Consider the following 21,811-nt stretch of genomic DNA (forward strand, 5'->3'; position numbering starts at 1 on the left):
ATAGATAGATAGATAGATAGATAGATAGATAGATAGATAGATAGATAAAGGGAGAACTGGAAATAGGTCTACTAAATGAAGCATCCATTTTACGGAAACACAGAAAGCAAAATGAGACCTGTTATCTACCTGGAGTCATCCATAAAGGTAAAGTACTTATAAGATGCTAAACCCTCCAAAAGTGAAGAGTGTCTGTGACTATGGACCTGATGGGCTCTGCTCTTACCCAGGAGACCAGCTTCTAGCCATGCATGGGAAAGATTATTCTAATGAGGTTATGAAATGTAAAGCCCTGCCCTCAGAGCTGGTGGTTCCATTCTCTGGCTTGGGTTCTTGATCACAGAAAAAGGAGAAAGCTGAGGGAAGCATTCATTGTTTTCTTCCTCCTGCTGTGAAGTGATCTGATGCTTCAGGCTTCTGCATTGGCTTTCCTGCTATGATAGGTTTCACCTTGAACTATGACCCCAAAATAAGCGCTTTCTCCTTTGAGTTGCTTTTGTCAGGATGTTTTTTATTTTATGTGTATGGGTGGTTTGCCTGCCATGTATGTCTATGCACCATGCGCACACAGTGCCCTTCAAGGCCAGAAGAGGATGTCAGATTCCCTAGAACTGCAGTTATACAAGGTTCCAGCGGTCATGGGAGAGACTCAAACCTGTGGTCTTCTGGAAGAGCAGCCAGGATTCTTAAATTCTAAGCAATCTCTCCAACACCTTAGAGTATTTTATCTCAGCAAAAGGAAAAGTAACTAATGAGACAGACAGTTGTTTCATATCAATTGCATGCTCTAAAACATATGTTAAGAAATTAGCATCTAGTGTGACCTTTAGAAACAGGTAATACGAAGAGTGAGAAGAGGTAAACTTAAGGAGATGGTGGACAATTTTTAGGAATAAGGAAAAGGTAAATATCTTTCCTAACTAAGCAAGATGAAGTAAGTTAGCGGTGATACAGCTGATGATAAGCCTTCTGAATATTACAACAGAAAATACCAAAGGCAGCCAGAAAAAAAATTTCAGCTCAACCGTGGTCTTCTCATTTGAAGACAAAGGAAAACTCTCTTCAAGATGTGAAGGAAAATAACCATTGTCCTGCGATTCTGTACCTAAAGTATGACCAATATGAAAGCAAAATAAAGACATTTTCAAAACTATGGCCTAAATGTTTCTACTACACAGACCATTTTGAAAAAAGATTTTTAAACAATATGTGTTAGCAAAAAGATACATTCAGAAGAAAGGTGGAAATCCAAGACCTTCTGCAGTATGGGGCACTCATGAGAAGCAAAGCCATTGGGTACTGTCTAGAATTTTGTTCATCAGATGTGGAAGCAGTTGATGAAATGCACGCTGACAACTGCTTTAAGAAGGCATTTTAAGGCGATGAATAACCAAACTACAGTACAGCTTAGCGTTTGAATTAGATGGAAGAAGATAAAATATTAAATGCCCTCAAACTAGCCTGAAAGATGATAGCCTCAGTTAAAAATGATAGTTAAACTTATAAATGTTAAAAGTGGATATGAATTTGGAACTCTTAAAGTAGGAAGGGGGTTGGGAAAGGATTAAGCAGGAAGTAATTAATCCATTGCATTAATTCAAATGAAAGGGGCAAGTTTAGAAATTATGAAAGTATGAGATGTAACAGGGCCTCGAATAAGTCTGAGTGTATCAGCAGCTGAAGTTCCCACTTGAAATTAGCTTTGAAAATGTCATTTCAAAATTGCAGAATATATTGCTCCTGAAAGTCAAACGTTAGCATAATGCCACAAACACAAGGATAATAGAAGTTTTCTCTGGCAAATGCTAGCCGAAAGTAACCAAGTGTTGCTACGTTAACCAGAAAAGACTTAAAATGCATAAGTAGGGCTAAAAGATAACTACTTAAGAACAAGATAGTTTTCATGTAAACAGAGCTGAGCCAAACATTTAAAACTGAAAACCAACTTTGATACGGCAGAGTGCTGAGTGCATACTTCTAATAATTAGCTTACAAATACCATTATAAAATTCTTTACAGCTTATTTGTTGAAAAGATGACAGAGAAAATATGCTGGAGAAGACAGAGAAAAGGGAACTCTTATAAGTGCCTGAGGGGAATTTAATTAGTAACTATTGTGAGAAATAATTTGGAGATGACTAAAAATATCGCTAAGAGCAGAAGTTCCATATGTCCAGGAGGTAAACTTTCAGTTGCACGCTGACAGGCAATAAACTCAGTACACTGAAGAAATATCTACACCCTCGCATTTGCTGCAGCCTGTCTCACAGTGGCCAGAATGTGGCAATAACTGACACCCGCCAACAAAGGCCACGAGACATACCCGCACATTGGAATGCTAGCCCGTCGTCAAGGGTCAAGTCTGCCATTTGTAATGGGAGCGGATCAGGCCAGGCACAGACACAGCACCTGCTCTCACTTATACGCAGGTCCTTTAAAACTTGAGCCCTGAATTCCTGAGTAAGCAAGGATTTTTATCAGGAGGAGGTGGACTCGGGTATGCAGGGAAGAGAGAGTTGCTGATCAAGTGACACAAAATTTCAGGTAAAAGCGATAGGTTTTGTGATCTGTTTTGCAGGAAGGTGGGTAAACACAGATGATAATAATAATGCACATTTCAAGATATCTTAATTTCTAGGGCTTCACCAGAGAATATAGGTAAGCAATTACTGACTCACTTGACTGAATCATGCAGCAGCATATGTATAATCAAGATACTACAGTGTCACACAAGTGAATATAACGTAGTTTATCAATCCAATATAATATTAATTGGAGACTAATAAATATTCATTGAATTGATATGTGAATGCATGAAATGTCAGAAGATTATGCCAAAGAATCAGAGCCTGTACTCCTAATTATTCCTCCAGGCATGTACTGATAACAGCAGGCCATATAATGTGTCGATTGTTTGCAGAAATATCAATTTGGTCATTTAATAAAAATGTCTTAACAGTTTAAAATTTCTGATTTATACTTTCTCTCTAGCAATTCCAGGGACAGCACAGAAATTCTTCTAAGTATTAATTCTGATACTTAAACATTCTAGAATACAAATATATTTACGGTTTCATAAACCTAGTTTTGAATGCCACTAGACTACTGCAAAATTTAAAGATTAATATTATTGACTAACACCTTCAGCAAAGTGGCTGGATAGAAAATTAACTCAAAAAATCAGTAGCCCTCCTGGACACAAAAGACAAAAGGGCTGAGAAAGAAATTAGGGAAACAACAACTTTTGCAATAGGCACAAATAACATAAAGTACCTTGGTGTGATGCTAACCAAGCATGTGAAAGACCTGTATGAAAAAAACTTCAAGTCTCTGAAGAAAGACAGGGGGCTACAGCTGAGATACAAAGTGAATAAACTGTAATTTAAAAAATATTTTAAAAATAAAACATTGATATAATGGAACCATTTTTAATAAAAAGAAATTGAAGAATATATCAAAAGATGGAAAGATCTCTCATGCTCATGGCTTGGTAGGATTAACATAGTGAAAATGACCATCCTACCAAAAGCAATCTACAGATTCAATGCAATTCCCATCAAAATATTGACATAATTCTTTACAGACCTTGAAAGAACAATTCTCAATTTCATATGGAAAAACAAAAAACCCAGAATTGCTAAAACAATCCACTACAATAAAAGATCTTCTGGAGATATCTCCATCCCTGATCTCAACCTGTACTCTAGAGCAACATTAATAAAAACTGCAAGGTACTGGCATAGAAACAGAATTGTGGATCAATTTAATCGAATAGAAGACCCAGAAATAAACCCACACACCTATGGATATTTGATTTTTGACAAAGAAGCCAAAACCACACAATGGAAAAAATACAGCATATTCAACAAATGGTGCTGGTCTAACTGGATGTCTACAAGTAGAAAAATGCAAATAGATCCATATTTATCATCCTGCACAAAACTAAAGTCTAAGTGGATCAAAGACCTCAACATAAAACCAGACACACTAAACCTATTAGAAGAAAAATTGGGGAAGAGCCTTGACCTCATTGGCACAGGAGACAATTTCCTGAACAGAACACCAACAGCACATGCTCTAAGATCAACAATCAATAAATGGGATCTCATGAAACTGAAAAGCTTCTGTAAAGCAAAGAACAGTGGGACAGTGTCATTAGAACAAAACAACAGTCTACAGACTGGGAAAGTATCTTCACCAACCCTCTATCTGACAGAGGGCTAATATCCAAAATATATAAAGAACTAAAGAAGTTAAACACCAACAAACCAAGTAATCCAATTTAAAAAATGGAGTACAGAGCTAAACAGAGAGTTCTCAATAGAGGAATATCGAATGGCAGAGAAACACTTAAAGAAATGTTCAATGTCCTTAGTCATCAGGGAGATGCAAATCAAAACAAACCTGAGATTTCACCTTACATCAATCAGAATGACTAAGATCAAACACTCAAGTGGCAACACATTCTGGAGAGGATGTGGAGAAATGGGAACCCTCCTCCATTGCTGGTGGGAATGTAAACTTGTACAACCACTTCGGAAATCAATCCAACACTTTCTCAGACAATTAGGAATAGTGCTACCTCAAGATCCAGCTATACCACTTCTAGGCATATATCCAAAATATGCTCAACTATACAAGGATTTTTGCTCAAACATGTTTGTAACAGCTCTATACATAATAGCCAGAAGCTGGAAACATCTTAGATATCCCTCAATGGAGGAATGGATACAGAAATTGTGGTGCATTTACACAATGGAATACTACTCAGCTATTAAAAACAAGGAAATCATGAAATTTGCAGGCAAATGGTGGGAACTAGAAAAGATCATCTTGAGTGAGCTAACCCAGAAGCAGAAAGATACACATGGTATATACTCACTCATAAGTGGATATTAGCCATATAAAATAGGATAAACATACTAAAATCTATACTCCTAAAGAAGCTAAACAACAAGGAAGACCCTAGGGAAGATGCTCAAGCCTCATTCAGAAGGGCAAACAGGATAGATATTAGAAGCAGGAGAAGAGAGGGAACAGGGCAGGAGCCTAGCACAGAGGGTCTCTGAAAGACTCTATTGATCAAGGTATCGAAGCAGAGGCTGAGACTCAGAGCCAAACTTTGCACAGAGTGCAGGGAATCTTATGAAAGAAGGGGGAGATAGAAAGACCTGGAGGGGACAGGAGCTCCAAAAGGAGACCAACAGAGCCAAAAAGAACTGAGCCTTGAGGGCCCTGCGGAGACTGATACCCCAACCAATGACAAGGCATGGAGAGGACCTAGAACCCTGGCTCAGATGTAGCCCATAGACTCAGTCTCCAAGTGGGGTCCCTAGTAAGGGGAGTGGGCCGGGGGGGGCTTTCTGAAGACCTCCCCCTGGTGGGTGCAGCCTTGGCAGGCCACAGGGCAAGACAGTGCAACCAGGCCTGATGAGACCTGATTGTCTAGGGTCAAATAGAAGGGGAGGAGGTCCTGCCCTATCAGTGGACTAGGGGAGTGGTGTAGGGAAGAAGAGAAAGGGAGGGAGGGTGGGATTGGGAGGAGATGAGGGAGGGGGCCACAGCTGGGATACAAAGTGAATACATTGTAATAAGCAATAATAACAAAAAAACATATTAACATAAAAAAACAAAATATTTATAAACTTTAAAAATACATATTATTGACTGTGTTTTTTTAATTAAATGGTCCAAATCCATGGAAGGGCTTGTTACAGAATTCTTTTGCTAATTGCTTTTTTGGAGATTTTTTTAAAGATTTTTGAGGAATTATAACATGTGAAACACAATTTCTGGACTTCTATATTCAAACAATTAAATCTATATGCCTTAAGTCTTTTTATGTATGAAATAAACATTAAGCAAGAGCACCAGCTTATAGCACTAATGCTGGTAAGTCTTAAGCTAGAGTCAAGTGTTACTGAGAATCGAGACCATTTCCCCATCAGTGTCCACGGATGGGATTATGAAGAATGCGAGCATTAATAAATGCTCCGTGCTGCATATTTCAAAGAGCGGCATTCCGAGTTTTGTAGGAAAAAAAAAAAAGAAACAGTGAAAAAAAGCTTTTAATTAAAAACGAATGTGCACTGTAGTTGCAAGGTACCTGGGAGGGCAGGTCCTGTAATCAGACCCCTGTTTTAACTTAAGCAAATATGTCGAAAGTGTGTCTGTAAAGCTAAGCCACATAAGCCTGTCTCCTAAATCCTCCTGCAGGCATTAATGCCCAGCTTGGAGATGGCACCCTTATTTGCTAAGTGCAGAGATCGTTACAAAAGAGCTTTTCTCACTTTGAGGATAAAAGCTAGAGTATACTTTAATTTTGGTTACTGCCTGGCTCATCTCAGTGCCATAATAGTTATTTGGCTCAAAACCAAAAAAGTAGCAAGTCAGTACTTACTGATCAAAATTAGATGAAAAATTGCTGTTTCTCATCTCCAAAGCTATTTGCTGCACATTTTATAACCCTCAAGATGCCTTTTGTAATATGTGATAACAGAGCCAACTGCAGCATCTGCCTGGAAAGAGATTACTTTAATTATGGACTCAATGTCCTATTTTCTGCAAGCGATCCCCAGAGACGGGCTTCCTGCCGAAGGAGAGATGCAAGGATGCCCATTAAAGCCCCACATCGGCCCCGAAGATGTGGAGAGACGTGGAGATCCTGCGACAAGGGCACCTATAGACTGCCTTCATTTTCCTGGTGTACGCTCTGATAGGGGAGTCCGGAGTGATAGGTTTTTAATTATTCTAGCATCTGCTGTTATGACTCCGCATGGTACAGGCAAGACAAGCTTATCGGGGAACAAGACCTCGGACGGGTCTGTACAGGAAATGGACTATATTAAACATCATTCAAACTATTCCTGGCATGGTTTTTCTCAACAACGAAAACAGTTTTCTAATCATCCTCAAATTAAAATTATTGGGTAAAACATACTTTCCTTCCCAAGCTGTAAAATATGTGTTTTGTTAGTTTGCTTGAGTATTGCTAGAATGCGAGTCTGAGCGGTTTGCTTGTCAGTCGGTTCTGGGTGGCATTAGATGCCTTATTTTTTAAGACTCCTTTGCCACCCAGAATAATGAGCTTCACGGAGACTCAACGGGGATAGCTTGGTGTGTCCAGGAAAAGTCTGCGTAACATCCCACCGGCTTAACATTACGAGTGGCTGCTGAAAGAACACTGTTAACCTCGTTTTTACTCAGGAGAAGCAGGCTCCTTAGTGAGCAGCTTTGTGGGGAGTCTCCAAAAGCACAGCCTGCACCCACATCCGGGTTTCTTGGGATCCCCCTGACTTCTCAGAAAGTGTACCTGAACAGAACATAAGTGTATTTGACATTTTTTTAAAGGTTGAAGATTTATAGAAGACTAACTGTGCGAATTAAGTTTAAACTTAAAAAAAAAAAAAATAAGCATTTAAGCCAGGATTTGGCATGGAATGATTTCGTGTAGAGGAAATACCAAATACACAACAACAACCACAAAATATACCTACAGCCACATTAGGTAAAGACATAGTCTTTTAAGATGTTTAATGGTGACATTGTTTATGGTTTACAAATGAAATACTATTACTAGTTTTTTAATAAGGAAAATGAAGTAAATATAAGGGAAATTTAAATGTAGTCTAAAGCATGAAATAAATATTTGGTACATTCTTCTTTTTCCAGTTTTTAAATTTTTTCACAACTTATTATTATTAATATATTTTGTATATTATTTATAAAATAATATATTTATATTATATATATTATTATTCATTATATATCTCAACTGAAGCCCCTCCCTCTTTCTCCCCTTCCCCTCCCCTAGTCCACTGAGAGCTGGAGTCCTCCTCCTCTGCCATCTGGCCCTAGCCCATCAAATCTCATCAAGATTGTCTGGATCCTCTTCCTCTGTGGCCTGGTAAGGCCACATTACCAGGGGCAAGTGATCAAGGAGCAGGAATTCTAGGTCCTCTCCATGCATGGCCCTTGGCTGATGCATTAGTCTCTGCAGGAAATCCTGGGCTCAGATCCTTTTGCTTTTTTGGTGTCCTTATGGGGCTCTTGTCCCCTCCATGTCCTTCTGGTACATCTTATCTATAATATCCTAAAGTATTTTACCTGCTTTAGAAACTACTGCATATAGGTAAAGTTTAATTTTATTTTTCTACAAAGAATAAAACAAATGTGTGTCATTATGTGTTAAGTTTTCCAAGCCCAAGTACTAGCTAACATACAGTTAGACAGCTGAGAGCTGAGAATTTCTCAAATGTATGAAAATGGAGGGAAATCCATTGCCAAGCTGACTCAAGAGTTGGTGTTGTAATACTTATAAGAGTCATCTCTATTTCTATAAATTTGGTCATTTTCACTATATAAAGTTGTTTCAATGATAGTTTATCCCCTGAAAGTTAACAGTGGAGAGTCTTCAGTAGAACATTCCATCAACTCTGAATTGCCTTAGAGAGTAGTTATGTTTCTATCTGTGTTTCTCCATCCCTACTTGACTTTGCAAATTAAAGATGTATAACTTGGATAGCACTAGTGATTTAGCAACACTGCCAAGTCAGAATATTGGTGAGGGTAAAGCTAGCCTATCCTGTTGTTGGGCTTATGTGGGCTTAGCATCATGAGCTACATGGCAACCTTCTGCAGGACAGCCCAGGCTTCTCTTTTCCTGTTCACTACCTGCTACAGACTCTGGCCCTCTGTCTCCCAGGGCCTCACTATTTCAGAACCTATATATTAGTAACAGCTACAGGCTGAACCCATATATTAGTAACAACGAAAAAGGCTGCATTGTCACAGATTGGAAACTGATAAAGATGGTGGCATTTCACTTGGATCTATTGCTGGACCATGACCTTATGTTGTGGGTTTTCTGCAACCAGTTCAAATTAAAGTAACTGAATCTTCCTGTTATTGTTATCACTTGTTCATCGTAATTTAATTTTCTTTCTGTGCTCACGGTGAAAACTTTGGTTCTTCTGGACTTATGTAGAAATTTGACTTATCTAAGAAACCCCAGTAATGAACCATGATTACACATGTCCATACTGACTTTAAAAAGAGTAAACATCCTTCCTTCACGGTAAGACAGTGGCAGAAAGGGTCTCTCTACCCATCTAAAGATATGGTTGCTCTTTTCTCTTTTTTTGTTTTTTTTTCTCTTTTTTTCATTATTTATTTATTCATTTTACATCCTAATCACAGCCCTTCTCCCTCCTCTTCTTTCTCACACACCCTTTCCCCTCCCCCTTCTCTGAGGATAACTGGAGGGCCCCTCGGTATCACCCTGGTTCATCAAGTTGCAACAGGACTAGGCAGCATCCTCTCCCACTGAAGCCAAACTAGGCTGCCCAGCTAGGGGAAAGGGCTCTAAAGACAGGCAGCAAAGTCAGAGACAGCCTGCCATCCCCTGCTCTCGAATTGTTAGGGGACCCGCACGAAGACCAAGCTGCACATCTGCTACGTATGTATAGAGGCCTAGGTCTAGCCCATGCAGGCTCTTTTGGTTGGTGGTTCAGTCTCTCTGTGAGTCCCCATGCCCCAGGTTAGTTTACTCTGTAGGTCGTCTTGTGGTGTCCTTGACCCCTCCTGGCTACCTCAATCATTCTCCCCCTCTTCCACAAGACTCCCAAAGCTCTGCCTGTTGTGACTGTGGGTCTCTGCATCTGTTTTCATAAACTGCTGGATGAAGCCTCTCAGAAGACAGTCATGCTAGGCACCTGTCTTCAAGCACAGCTGAGTATTATTAATAGTGTCAGGGGTTGGGTCTCTCCCATGGGGTGGGTCTTTAGTTGGGCCAGCCATTGGGCCAATCCCTCATTCTTTGCTCCATCTTTATCCTTATGTATCTAGTAGGCAGTGCAGATCTTATGTTGAAGATTTTGTGGGTAGGTTGGTATCCCCCTCCCTCCACTAAAAGTCCTGCTAAGGAGATGGCCACTTCAGGCTCCATGGCCCCGCCCCCTGCTAGGATTCTCAGCTAGGGTCACCCCCAAAGACTCCTGGGAACCACCAGCATCCCAGATCTTTGGCTCTCTCCAGGATGTTGTCCCCACTGATTCCATTTTATCTTCCAACCCTGCTCCCACCCCACCCTTCCCACACCTGGGAAACATGGGTCAAACATGGTTGCTTATTATTTTGCCTTTTTTCTTCAAATTTACTTAAGAGAAAAATCATGGTGAATTGTTTAAGTATACTCTTGGATACATTCTCATTCAGTTTATTGCAAAACTTCAAATTAGAAAGGTTGTGGGTATTATTAGCTAATAGGAAAGAAAGATTTCCTGAGGACTGCAAGAGAAAATATGCCCCATATGGAAGAGAAAGCATTTCCAATGGCCTTCCAGGAAAATCGTGATCACATACCTTCACATCTTCATCACTGACCTGAAGTAGAGGAAAGAACACGTTAACTAAATTCTCAGGTGATGGTAAATGGAGAGACTTTGTTACACGGTATTAATGAGGAATCTCACACAATCCAAAGGGTCCCTGGAGATTGTTAGAAGGGATAGGAAATAAAAATATGAGCAAATGTGAGAGGAAGCAATTTGAAACCTTGATATTAGATTACCTGGAATTAGATGGCAATAACAGTAAAAGAGACCTAAGGTGATAATAAGTAGGAAATTAGATATAAGCCTGGAATGTAATATAGTTCAAATGCTGCTTGTCTGTAGGACCTTTGTATCCAGATTCCACAGAAGAAACTGGGAAACAGCTTGCTGGTGAGAACTCATTCATAGTTCCTTGATTACATATTAATTTAGACAGGGTAAACCCTAATAGAGCAAATAGAAAGAAAATGAAAAGATCGGCCTTTGTCATATGTGTGCAGATACCATATGCCCCAGGGACTCAGGCAGTAGCCACCCCCAACCTACGGTAAAGGCCGGTTCCTCTCATTCCTCTTCCTCACCTGTGTGAAACAGAGCTTTTGGGTTCTACTTTTTGAACAGTAGTCATGGTCAGGTAGGTTGCTTCAACTCTGACTGGTCCCCAGGAAGTAAAAAGCAAGAAAAGCAAGGGCAAAAGAGAAGGGTAAGTGGCCTGGGACCAGTGCAAAGTCAGAAGAGCGCAAAAGGGGACAGATAATGACACCCTGGGCAGCATTCAGGGGTCCCTTTTCCCAAGCGCCTCTACATAAAAATGGTTTTGGACTGGTGAGGGGAGGATGACTGCCTGTGAAAGGTACATGAAGGAAACTGTTCTCTCAGTCATGAAAGAAAGCAACTTAAATGTGGTGCCCATTGCTGGGCTTCCATAGAGCCTGTGACTACAGGAAGTCAGAACCGTGTAAACTCCCAGCTTATTCTTTACAGAAACTCTATTAGCCTTTTCAAGGGCTTTATGGCAGGACCATTATCTCACTTTTTGGTTGGATCCAGAAGTTGAACACTAAAAAGTTCCATAGCATTTTATACCTGGTATGTGTTTTACCTTTAAAAAGGAGTTTTGTGGTTCCATTAATCAAAATCTGTGTTAGCTTATACTTGATCCATAATGAATTAATTCAGCCTGATGAAATTTTGTCCCTTATAAAGTGTTTTAAAGCCAAATGTTGCCGGTTTCCAATACTGTAGCAGAGATGTTTATTTACAGTCTGGTACATATGTAGTTTGAGCTTCTTAGCATAACTTACGGGGAATTAATGACTTGTTATTTATTGCCTAACCACTCAGCAGAAGTGATTTATAGGGCCGTGCTATGCACTGGTGGTTGCTTTGCGGTCTCGAAGCAGGCTGTCTCATCAATATCAGTAAATGAATTCACAGTGACACAGCTCTGCTACTGTAGTTTTTGATATGAAGGATAACCGAACATAAATCAGGACTTATGTTTAATTCATAAGATGTACCAATCTCTCATGGAGGCGTGAGTTAGGTTGGAGATGTCACAAGTGTGTTTTACAGTATTGCTGTGATTACACCCAGGCCGTCCCGCCTGGCTTTATACAGCAGGAAAAAATAATAAGTCGCTTTGCACTCGGCCACTTCTCAGATAAATGCATTTTATTTTTATTTACGGATGATTGGAGCCTATTGTTGTTCCACAAGAAGGACATATTATGGAAAGCAACAGAAGTTCAGTGAAAACCAGCTACCTCACGCGCAGTTTTCCTGTCTTCTCTAAGTAAATAACGGTTAACAATGTCTGTTGTGGGGAACTCTTATTTGCATGTGATTTTTAAAAGCTACAACAATTGGACACTAACACTGAGTCAAAAGAGTTGTCATTTTTGAGCCTTAAAATTTCAGCAATAAGTTTGTGTTTTGTTGTTGTTGTTGTTTTTGTTTTTGTTTTTGTTTTTTAATGCCCCTATTAACTCTCAGAGAGTAAACCTGGTTATTTCTCCTTGGCCATCCAACCTATGGAGAGGAAACTATTACAGCTAAAACATGCTGACAAAAGTGAGTTTCTTGCCTGTCTGGAAGTAAACAACTACACAGAGAAAAGGGCTAAGATGCATATTTACATTAGAATCTCAGGAAGGAAGGCAGGAACGCCAGATCTTGTCCTGGCATTGTTAGTGCGGCGGTAACCAGCATTTCTTCTTTGAACGAACCCCCGTCTGAATACACTGTAATCCATGCAGAAGCTGTGGTTTCTCCTGGGGGGAGGGATAATCTGCCTCCAGCAGTGCTGCAGCAACGGCTGTTGGGATAATAGCGAGATTGCCAGGTTGTCGGGCCTTGTCACCAGCCCACACTGTGTAGTCCTGTGATCTGCTCTGCTGACTGTCACAAAAAAGGAACGTGCCATGTTACTGCCAAAGAAAGTAATTCCAGCATATGCAAGAAACTGACATGAATGTCTCTGCCTCCTTCCTCTGGTTCCAGTTGATTAGACCAAGCTTTGGGTGGTGATGATTTTAAGACCTAGTTACTTAGACCTTGCAAGGAAAGGAAGATGGATGAGCTATTGCTTTCAAGGCTGGAGTGACAAAGAGATGAGAGGAAATGACATTACTTAGTGGCGTAATAAGTAATTGATTTCATAACGCTTGGGGCAAAGGGCGCAGTGAATGTGCACATGTGAGCGCAGAGGACGCCGGGCATGTCAGCAGGAGGGAGAGTGGGAGACCATTGTTGCTAGAAAGAGGGTCCCTTGAAGGGGAAAATTACAAATAAGGGTGATGGTCACAGCATGACTGAAATTGTGCCTTTAATAGGAATTGTGATCTTAACTAGAAGCGGATAATTTATTAAAAATAGAGACATTCCATAAGCTTACTGTTCAGAAAGTACGCTTCATAGCATTTGTGTCTAGAAGATTCTACAACACAAAAGAGGAAAAGCTGACTTTTAGTGTCCTGAAAAAAATAAAAGCCTGTCTCCATTCACCCAAGGAGTCTTTAATAGCCATGTTCTCCATTGTGTGTGTTTCTGATTCACCCAGACACAGCAGGAGGTCCTCTTTGGCCCCGTGTTTCAGAATCTTCCTCCTTACTCTAGAGAAAATGATGATCTTGAAATTCTTGGGTTTTCTAGTTTAGGTATCATTTATTGACCAAGGACATGAAAACCAAGGACAGTTAAACTGTCTTTCTGTAATTTTGGTTAAAGCCAGATTAGTGGTCTGCAGTGTTGATTATGTAGATACCATCCATTGGGAAGTCACATCCTTGTACCACAGTTTCTTTCCCAGCTCAAGAGTTTGTTTTTTCCTGCAGTTGGTAGTTTAATTTACTTTGTTCGCAAAGAATTTCACTGTATAAACTATCTCTTGACACATTTATACACATTAATTTCTCAACAGTTTAAGCCTGAAGGTGAACCCCGCCCGAGGGTTTGGTTTCTTCTGCTGCTCCCCAGGCTGTACATCCGCTGGGAGGTGCCCGCTTCGGCAACCCCATGTCTTTGGTTTGACATTTTTCTGTTTCTTGATGCACTTCCTGCCCCCCCCCCCCATTTCGTCATCATTGTTTGGGAGAGAACATTGTCTAGGATCTTTGGAGTAGACAGAGAAGTCATGGTGCTTCCTTGGCATGAAAATACAGTTCTTGCTCTTAAATGTTAAATTGGATAGGTATAGAATTCAGAAATGTGGTCAACCCTGAGTTTATACGCACATGGTAGCATTATATGGCTTAGCGATTTGTCACATCTATGTATTTAGGACACATGTAAATACAACTAAAGGAAAAAAGGTCATATCCCTGAATTTGTGAGAGACAGGGATAGGAGTACAAGGGAGGAGATGAAGGAAGGAAAGGGAATGGGAAAATAATATAATTATATTTTAATTTCAAAAGTTAACAAAATGAAGAAAAATTCAGTATTGGAAATGTGTTTCTCAAGAATTGGGAAAAAAAAGTGCATCAACGCCCTTGGTCATCAGGAGCTAGAAAGCAGCAGAAGTTCGTTTACAACTGTGTAGAACCTTGTTTTTGTTTTCCTTTTTTGAGTTGAGAAATCTGAACATTCTGATGTTCATTGTTATATTTCCATTTTTTAAATTCAGTGGGGTTTTTTTTCAGTTTATTTACTTTACATCCTAAGGGTGCCCTCTTCCTCCTTCCTTCCCAGTCTTCCCCTCCTTCCCCCTTCTCCTCTACCATTCCGCCCAGAAAATGGGAGCCCTTCACATACACACACACACACACACACACACACACACACACACACACACACACACATACACCATATCAACCCTTCCCAGCACATCAAGTCACATCAGGACTGGGAATATCCTCATCCCCTGAGGTCAGGCAAGGTAGCCCTGTCTGTGGGAAGTGATCCAAAAGCAGGTGAAAGAGTCCATTAGAAACAGCCTCCCCACCCGCATCTTCCATATGCCAGGCAACCCATATGAAGACCAGGCAGCCCATCAACTACATGTATGCAGGAGGCCTAGGTCCAGACCATGAACGCTCCTTAGCCGATGTCTCAGTCTCTGAAAGTCCCCATGGATCTGGGTTAGTTGTCTGTTGGTCTTCTTGTGAGGTTCCTGTTCCCTCCAAGTCCTTCCATCTTTTTCCCAAAGCTTCCATAGGACCCCTGAAGCTCCGCCCCATGCTTGGCTGCAAATTCTAGCCTCTGTCCTGATCCTCTGCTGGCCAGAGCACCCAGATGACTGTCAAGTTAGGCTCCTGTCTGCAAGTGTAGCAGAGCATCATCAATAGTGCCGGGCTAGCTCTCTACCTTGGGGTGGGTCTCAGGTTGGACCAGTCAGTAGTTGGACATTTCCTCAGTCTTTTTTCCCTCTTTATCTCTGCACTTCTTGTAGGAAGGGTAACTTTTGGATCAAAGGTTTTGTTGGTGGGTTGTTGTTTCCCCCCCCCTCCACTAGTCCTGCCTGGCTAGGAGGTGGTCACTTCAGTCTCCATGTCCCCTCCTGCTAAGAGTCTCAGGTAGAGTCACACCCACGTCCTAGGAGAGGCCTCCAACTTGACAAAGAGTTGCCCCCCTCAGTTTCCCTTCTCGTTCCTAGCCCTCTCGCCTCCCAAACCCTGTTCTCCCGACATTTGATTCCCACCCATGTTTCCCTCCCCATTCCATTTCTTTCCCAGTTCCCTCTCTTTATCCACTTCTGCTGTCTATTCTATTTCCTCTTATGAATGATTCATATTCCAAAAACCAGTGGCCCTTCTACCTGCAAACTTGTGTTCTTCATGGCTAAGGTTTTTTGTTGTTGTTGTTGTTTTGTTTTGTTTTTTAATTCTGTCTTTCAGGAATTATGCCTTTCTTCAGTCTTCTTTCTTTCTCCCGTTTTTCAAAAAATGTCTCTATCTTAGTTTTAGATAGATCCTTTAGTTTTCTTTTTTTTACATCCTGTTTTTACTCTAATTTTCTAGTAATTGCTTTGCCTACTATTTCCATTTTTTTTTGTGTGTGTGTGGTGGGAGACTAAGCTATGAGAGTCCATATTTATGGTAGATTCTTTTCTTGTGACCTTTTCTACCCCCTTTTCATATCTTTAATGTTTCAGTTTTAATATCTTCTTTTAAAAATGTTATTAGTTGTGGTGTGTGTGTACACGTGCACACCCATGTAGGTGAGTACCTAAGTGTGAAGGTCAAAAGTCAGCATCTATGGGAGTCATTCAGTTATCTTCCTTCACCATGAGTTGTCTAGAGATCAAACCTAGCAACCGCTTTTCCTTGTTGGACTGTCTTGCCATCTCTAACATTTTAATTTCTTTTGAATTTTTCTCACTATCTGCATAATTTCTGTTTGTTTGCATTGTTTTCTTTTTCCACTCACCACTCCCTCTTTTCCTAGTAAAACATTCTCCCCAGATCTTCAACGACCCATGGCTGGAAAATACTACAAGACCTCTTGGGAAGCCTGTGTTGAGGTGCTGGTCATATTAACAGACTGTTAGTGTTTGTCTTCATTGTAAGTTGATCTCGTGTGGTATTTCCAGGAATGGCTCTGATTTTAGTATCCTCAAATTTTTCTCTTAGGCCAGTTGGAGTTTTCAAAACATATTTCCTTGATCTCTTGAAGGAAGATATACACCTAGCACCCAGCCTTAAGAGAGCCAAGAAGAAGATGGAAGCTGGAGTTCTTATTCGGGATGTAAAATATCAGTTATCTCTATTTTCAGGACAGAGCTGTGTTCTTGAATATGCCTCGTGTCTAGAAAATAAAACTACCGCTCCCCTGCCCCAGGGCTCTGCCAATGTGATGAGGGCCAGGGAATGGGCAGTATAGGGTTTGCGGAAAGGAGAGTTTTAAAAAGACGCCTTTCAACCAGAAGCCTTTGTTTTCAGTCCCACCCTAAGTTCAGGAGCTAGCTAGTGCCACTTCAGTTTGCTTCACTCAAGGCTGAAGATTGTTTTGATGTGTACTGTTAGTTAGAACTCACTTACCAGCTTTGCAGTTTCCCAGTTTTTAATGATGCCTTATCTGCTGTCTTCTTGTCTCTTGGGGTTATTCAACCCATGATCTATTAAGCCTAGCAAATTCTCAGTTGTCATTTAAAGCGCATCTCAATTGCTTCTTCCCATTCAGATCACGAGTCAGGGCATTTACCATCAACTGTCATGACTGTCACTTGCTGTGTCTCTGCATTAAGCTGTGGGTCCATTGCTTTGACATAGAACTTGTAACATAGTACCAGGGAGACCTTGTTGACTTAATGACTGTGGACATTCAGACACTAAAGAGGGACTCTGATTTTTTTTTTTGCTTGATCTAACTTGAATACAGTATATTGAATATTATACTGATTCTTAGAAATTTAGTTGTAGCAGTGCCTTATTTTAATACCAAGAAGATAAATTGATTTTTAAGGAAAGCTCACTTTTGGTTACTCAATTTGATGCTTGCTTTTTCTTCTTTTTAGGGGATGAGAGACATACACTATACCTTACCAATATTTGTAAGAAGCTCCGTTCCCCCTGTAGAATGATAACTGTCTGAATGAAGGACTAGCCTCCTCTACCCATAGCTTCATATTTATGAGTAGATGCTACAGTTATTTAGCTCTTGGTGCTTATGAAACTCAGTGAAATTCTTGGTTCTTTTTTTTTCTCTCTCAAACTTGTACTGTAATATTAATGTCCTTCTCATCTGAAAGATTAAGCATGGCTTTATTTAGATTTCTCTGAAAGGTATCTAGTATAGTTTGTTTTTTACCTCATATCAAAACACCATTTTCCAAGATGGGTGGAAACTCATGTTTTGAATCTTTGGTTTTCTCTTAGCATCTTAAAACACACAAGGTTGTACCCCTATTCCCATGGTGAACTACTGTTCATTCCTATGAAATACCTGGTAAGAAATGTCACAGGAAGGCATTCCATGGTCCTCTCTAGCTTCTTGTTGCCCAGCTGGCATTTGTCAAGGCACCGCTGGGCCCAGATTCCAAATGAACCTTAAGGAAAAGTCAGAATTTTGGCCTTACGTCTCACTTAAAGCACATTCAAATTTTTGTTTTGTTTTTCTTCGATATAGTATCTTACTATGTAACCCAGGTGAGGCTCTTTTTTATACATAATTTTTATGTTTAATGAAGATAGGTTTTTTTCATACACTATATTTTGATCAAGGTCTCTCCTCTCCCAAACCTTCCCAGATCTTCCCCACCTGCCATCCTATTAAAATCCGCACCCTTTCTTTTTTTTCTTTCTTTAGAAAACAGACAACTAAAAACAAACAAAGAAACCCTAATAGGACAAAACTAACAAAAGATGAAAAAGAGCCAAAGGAAAAAAACTAGATGGAGAGACATGCATTGACACACTAAGAAATCTTAGTGTGTGTGTGTGTGTGTGTGTGTGTGTGTTTGTGTAAAGAGCCTGTAAGATTAAAAAGAAGTAAATAAAAAGCCCTGACAAAGCATTATGAGACAAAAACCTCCAAAAATTCCACTGAGTTTGTTTTGTGTTGGCCATACTCCAGGGCATAAGGCCTGGCCTTAAGAGTGGGTTGTATACCCAGTAAGGCTTTGTTGTGGAAAACTAGATGTTCATTTGCGAGTGGTTAGCAATTGGAGATAGCTTCTGGGTTACGGGTGGAGGCTTGTGTCCACTGCCCCTCAGTGCCGGGACCCCATCTGGCTTAACACTGTGCCTGCCCTCTGCATCCTGACAGTCTCCATGAGTTCATGTTTGTCGGCCCTGCTGTGTCTAGAAAGCCTTTTTTCCTTGGTGTCCTCCATCCCTGGATCTTACAATCTCTTCAACCCCTTCAACCAAGTTCCCCAATCCCTGAGAGGGATTTAATGGACACATCCCATTTGGGATTGGGTATTCCAAGGTCTCTCACCCTTTGTACACTGTTTAGTTGGGGGTCTCTATATGTACCCATTTGCTGATTCTCTTAGCCTCCAGAGCACTGGAGTGCAGTACCATGCATGTCTGAAGGAAAGGTTTTCCAAGTGATGAATGGGTCAATGGCTAATACAGTAGAAGAACCCTTTGATTAAATCCCACATAGCTGGAATTTGGCTGGAATAGTCAGAAGTATTTTGGAGTGAACTCGTTTTTTTTTTAATAAATAAAAATGTATATATCATTATTCCTCACAACAATCTAATCTAATTAAAACTTAAAGACAATCTAATTGCCAACTGATAGAAAATTCTTATGGTAAACAAATGTGTTTGTTAACAAAAACGTGTTGTTTTTAAGTATTAAATTCTATCAGGGAAAGTCACAATGGTTTCTTAGAGGAGCAGAGCAACTTTCAGAAGTGGCTCATCATAGTACTTACAGTGATCACGGTGGCCAAGCCTAGACAACTCTTTGGAAACCATGGACAGTCACATTTATACTAAACTAAGATAACATTACTTATGAGTGATAGCATTTCCATTTCCATACTGATGCTTTTAGTTTGCGCACTGACTTTTTGACACTATGTGCTTTTTATGATTAATAAACAAAAGTTATTTAATTATTCGAGAAATTTATGCTGATCATTATAAAAGTAAAATTGCAATAAATCCATTTGGGGGTGTGTGTGTGTGTGTGTGTGTGTGTGTGTGTGTGTGTTCATTCTTTTTTTTTTTTTAAATACACATTCTAGTACACTGTTTAAAATATTCAGACCATAAGATTGTTACATGGAAAATTTGAGTGGAGTTCAAGTACTCAATATTGATGATTATTCAGCTCTAGAAGTCGAGAACACATATAATTGCCATTTGGACACTTTTATGCATGTACACTTATGTGTCATGTACAACAAGATGCCTGAAGATGGTTAAAAGGGTCTTGGTGAAATTATGTATGAATTCTTTAGATATTTTTTTCTATTTATAAAGCACTTTCATATCTATTGTCATACTTGCTACTCCTGTGAAGTAAGAAAGGCAGCTATAGCTATTGTCCAGCCTCATTCATTCCTGTCTCTGATGGAAAAAAGAAAAGGAGTTGGGCCTAGTTTTTCTTTCACATTTTGAGTCTGTCATTTTCATTACCACCTGAAGGAAAAAGTCATAATTATCTGGTCGTATAATATATATCAAATTCTTGTTGGATACTTAGTTTATGAAAAACAATTCCTAGTAGACTTTCTCATCAAAATTAAACATCATTCATTCATGGTAATTTGTCTATTTCTCCATATTAGAAATACTTGGCTTATTGTGATGTTTACCAAAAGAATGTGGAGAAGAGTGCATCGCAAGGGCTAACTCACACTTGATAACATAGACAAGTTGTTTTCTAACTCACTTTTTGCAGCTCACACTTTAGATTTAGGAGTTTAATTTGTTAGCAGGAAATAACCTATTACTGTTTTCTGCATTATTTCTTGGTGAAGACATATGTTAGTGTATTAGAGCTGTCTGTAGGACTTTGCTTTCTAGTCCTGGGAAATAATCTGTGGAAGCCCATATGCTGCGGAACAGGTTCAGCGTTACTCCACATTATTTATACCCATATGTTAAAGAACATATTCCAACCGGTAAACTGTGTGTAGTTTCCACATTTACATAGCTAATATATGCATTGTCGCTGCCATGTGGAGTGAATCGCGTACCTGACAGCCTGAAACCCGCATAGTGTAACAGGCATTATTCCTAATTTGCCAGGCATTCAGAGCATAAATGATAGGTTTCTTTTCAGACCCCTATTTAGTGTCATTCCATTGGAAACTGAAAAGCTTTCCAGCAACTTCAGACAGAATTTGAGCTTTCTTCTCATTAATATTTTGGCTTTGTTATCAATCACCCGAGAAAATTAGACAAAATTTAGAGTAATTCTTCTGTATATCTTTTAACCTCAACTGAGTCAACTTTTAAATTTCAGTCAGTAAATACAAGCTCCAGAGAAGATCTGAATCCTTAAAAAATTGCCAATGGTAAGAATTTTTCCTCCTATAAGATGAGGAAATTAAAGGGTCTGATCAGGTCTCTATCTCTGTGTGATAGCAAAGGAAGGTTAAGCTAATTATGTGAAAGAGATCTTCCAATTACACAGCCTTTGAGGATCTTAAACATAGGACTTGAAGGTTTCTTGGTGGTTTTCATAACCTTGATGTACCTCCCGCCCTTTATAAAAATGTCCTGCCTTTTAAGATAGTGGTGAACCCCACTCTCCCAAGCAGTCCCTGTAATTGCGTCTGTTGCTAGGAGAAGAGCAGAGGGAAAATGACAGCATCCTGAGAGCTGGAACCCTGCTGCTTCTTGTTGTTCTGCAAATGTGTCCTCAAGCTTGTCCTCAAGTCTCATAATGATCTTCACCCATTATAATTTGCAGGAGTGCCTGGGAAGGTCTATAAGCCTTTAACTTTCGTCTAGCCTTGGAAGCTGGGCATCTTCTGCAATCTCTAAGCAATTTGATAACAGGGCTCAGGTACCTGTTCCCCACTGAGCTTAGCATAAAACCTTATACTTAGAAGGTGTCAAAGAGCATGTGTTGAATCAATCATTGGCGCACTAGGCAAAGTCCGGGAGTTAGTGTCAGAATTTTCAATTATTATCACTCCTGTCAGATGTCTTTTAACCGATATTATGTTAATCACCCGATTGCTGACTGCTATGGGTTGATTATATATGCAAAGAACACTAAGTATACTGAAGACATCAAACATATGTAGAATGAATTGAAGAGTTAAAAATGCATTAAAAGCCCTAAATATGTTAAGATGTTTTAATCATTTGCATTGTGATTACATTAACGTGAAAAAAAATGAGTGCCTGAAATACATTCGCTGGTAAAAAGCAATCATAAACAAAAACACATTCATATATTTGTGCTTGAGTGGAAATAAAGAGGGAATATTTTAGCACAGTGGCTACAAAGCTGGTAAGGCTTTTTAAAAAGAAGTGAGGTTATTCTTGGCCACAGAACAGACTGCACTGTGGCTTTCTGTGTGTGTGTGTGTGTGTGTGTGTGTGTGTGTGTGTGTGTGTGTGT

General features: G+C 39.9%; 1 protein-coding gene across 1 annotated transcript in view; it reads left to right on the forward strand.

Moving 5' to 3' along the window:
* The window catches only part of Reln (reelin), a 423,857-nt gene that overhangs the window by 133,039 nt on the left and 269,007 nt on the right, over positions 1 to 21,811 (forward strand). The gene's annotated exons all lie outside the window — the stretch shown is intronic.

This window comes from Psammomys obesus, unplaced genomic scaffold (assembly GCF_907164565.1).
Source record: "Psammomys obesus unplaced genomic scaffold, mPsaObe1.curated_primary_1811, whole genome shotgun sequence".
Lineage (NCBI taxonomy): Eukaryota > Metazoa > Chordata > Mammalia > Rodentia > Muridae > Psammomys > Psammomys obesus.